Source organism: Calidris pugnax, unplaced genomic scaffold (assembly GCF_001431845.1).
Source record: "Calidris pugnax isolate Ruff unplaced genomic scaffold, ASM143184v1 scaffold334, whole genome shotgun sequence".
Classification (NCBI taxonomy): Eukaryota; Metazoa; Chordata; class Aves; order Charadriiformes; family Scolopacidae; genus Calidris; species Calidris pugnax.
The window spans coordinates 28,130-31,544 of record NW_015091054.1 but is presented as its reverse complement, the minus strand read 5'-3'; positions in this window follow the sequence as shown (position 1 = coordinate 31,544).

The following is a 3,415-nucleotide window of genomic DNA, read 5'->3' as shown; positions in this document are numbered from 1 at the left end:
GGGCTGTACTGGGACATACTGGGCTGTAGTGGGCTATACTGGGCTGTACGGGGGCTCTATTGGGACATACTGGTCTGTACTGGGTTGTGCTGCTGGGTCTACAGGGCTGTACAGGGACATACTGGGGCTCTATGGGGCTGTACTGGGACATACTGGGCTGTGCTGGGCTCTACGGGGCTGTACTGGGACATACTGGGCAACAGTGGGCTGTACGGGGCTGTACGGGGGCTGTACTGGGACATACTGGGCTGTGCTGCTGGGCTCTACGGGGTTCTACTGGTCCATACTGGGCTCTACGGGGCTGTACTGGGCTTTATTGGGCTGTACTGGGCTCTACGGGGCTGTACTGGGACCTGTACTGGGTCGGCGTGTGCTGTACTGGGCTGTACTGGGCTCTACGGGGCTGTACTGGGACATACTGGGATGTACTGGGCTGTGCTGCTGGACTCGACGGGTCTGTACTGGGACATACTGGGATGTACGGGGGCTCTACTGGTCCATACTGGGCTGTAGTGGGCTATACTGGGCTGGACGAGGATGGATGGGGGCTCTACTGGGACATACTGGTCCACACGGGGCTGTACTGGGCCATATTGGGCTGTACTGGGACATACTGGGCTGTGCTGCTGGGCTCTACGGGCCTGTACTGGGACATACTGGGCTGTAGTGGGCTATACTGGGTTGTACTGGGCTGTACGGGGGCTCTACTGGGACATACTGGTCCGTACTGGGCTGTGCTTCTGGGCTCTATAGGGCTGTACTGGGACATACTGGGATCTACGGGGTATGTACTGGGGCATACTGGGCTGTGCTGGGCTCTACGGGGCTGTACTGGGACATAATGGTCCATACTGGGACATACTGGTCCACACTGGGCTGTGCTGCTGGGCTCTATAGGGCTGTACTGGGACATACTGGGATCTACGGGGTATGTACTGGGGCATACTGGGCTGTGCTGGGCTCTACGGGGCTGTACTGGGACATACTGGTCCGTACTGGGCTGTGCTGCTGGGCTCTACAGGTCTGTACTGGGCTGTACTGGGCTGTACAGGAGCTCTACTGGTCCATACTGGGCTGTGCTGGGCTCTATGGGGCTGTACTGGGCTGTACTGGGACATACTAAGCTGTACTGGGCTGTACGGCGGGCTCTGCTGGTCCATACTGGTCTGTACTGGGCTGTGCTGCTGGGCTCTACAGGTCTGTACTGGGCTGTACTGGGCTATATGGGGCTGTGCTGGGAGATACTGGGCTGTGCTGGGCTCTACGGGACTGTGCTGGGACTTACTGGGCTGTAGTGGGCTATACTGGGCTGTACGGGGGCTCTACTGGTCCATACTGGTCCATACTGTGCTGTGCTGCTGGTCTCTACGGGGCTGTACTGGGACATACTGGGCTGTACGGGGTATGTACTGGGACATACTGGTCTGTACTGGGCTGTGCTGCCGGACTCTACGGGGCTGTACTGGGACATACTGGGCTGTAGTGGGCTATACTGGGCTGTACTGGGCTGTACGGGGGCTCTATTGGGACATACTGGTCTGTACTGGGCTGTGCTGCTGGGTCTACAGGGCTATACAGGGACATACTGGGCTGTACGGGGTATGTACTGGGACATACTGTGCTGTGCTGGGCTGTACAGGGGCTCTACTGGGACATACTGGTCCATACTGGGCTGTGCTGCTGGTCTCTACGGGGCTGTACTGGGACATACTGGGCAACAGTGGGCTGTATGGGGCTGTACGGGGGCTCTACTGGGACATACTGGTCCATACTGGGCTGTGCTGCTGGTCTCTACGGGGCTGTACTGGGACATACTGGGCAACAGTGGGCTGTATGGGGCTGTACGGGGGCTCTACTGGGACATACTGGTCCATACTGGGCTGTGCTGCTGGGCTCTACGGGGCTGTACTGGGACATACTGGGCTGTAGTGGGCTATACTGGGCTCTACGGGGCTGTACTGGGACATACTGGGCTGTAGTGGGCTATACTGGGCTCTACGGGGCTGTACTGGGACATACTGGGCTGTAGTGGGCTATACTGGACTGTATGGGGGTTCTTCTGGGACATACTGGTCTGTACCAGGCTGCGCTGCTGGGCTCTATGGGGCTGTACTGGGACATAATGGGCTGTACTGGGACATACTGGGCTGTGCTGGGCTCTACGGTGCTGTACTGGGACATACTGGGCTGTAGTGGGTTATACTGGGCTGTACTGGGCTGGATGGGGGCTGTACTGGGACGGACAGGGGCTGTACTGGGACTTACAGGGGCTGTGCTGCTGGGCTCTACAGGGCTGTACTGGGACATACTGGGCTGTAGTGGGCTATACTGGGCTGTATGGGGGCTTTACAGGTCCATACTGGTCCATACTGGGCTGTGCTGCTTGCCTCTACGGTTCTGTACTGGGACATACTGGGCAACAGTAGGCTATACTGGGCTGTACGGGAGCTCTACTGGTCGGGCTATACTGGACTGTATGGGGGTTCTTCTGGGACATACTGGTCTGTACCAGGCTGCGCTGCTGGGCTCTATGGGGCTGTACTGGGACATAATGGGCTGTACTGGGACATACTGGGCTGTGCTGGGCTCTACGGTGCTGTACTGGGACATACTGGGCTGTAGTGGGTTATACTGGGCTGTACTGGGCTGGATGGGGGCTGTACTGGGACGGACAGGGGCTGTACTGGGACTTACAGGGGCTGTGCTGCTGGGCTCTACAGGGCTGTACTGGGACATACTGGGCTGTAGTGGGCTATACTGGGCTGTACGGGGCTGTACTAGGACATACTGGGCTGTGCTGGGCTCTGCGGGGCTATACTGGGACATACTGGGCAACAGTGGGCTATACTGGGCTGTATGGGGCTGTACTGGGACATACTGGCCTGTAGTGGGCTATACTGGGCTGGACGGGGCTGGACGGGGGCTCTACTGGGACATACTGGTCTGTACCAGGCTGTGATGCTGGGCTCTACGGGGCTGTACTGGGACATACTGGGCTGTACGGGGTATGTACTGGGACATACTGGGCTGTGCTGGGCTCTACAGGGCTGTACTGGGACATAATGGTCCATACTGGGACATACTGGTCCGTACTGGGCTGTGTGGGGCTGAACTGGACCATAATGGGCTCTAATGTGCTGGTCTGTACTGGTCCATACTGGTCCATACTGGGCTGTGTGGGGCTGTACTGGGGCATCCATACCATACTGGGCTATACTGGTCTGTACTGGGACATACTGGGCCATACTGGGCTGTACCACATGGCACCAGTACTGGGTCAGACTGGGATTTGCCACCCCACACCATTACCCTAACTGGGTCAGGCGTGGGGTGCCAGGCCACGCCGTACTGGTCCATACTGGGTCGGGGCTGTACTGGGCCATACTGGGCTGTACCACGTGGCACCAGTACTGGG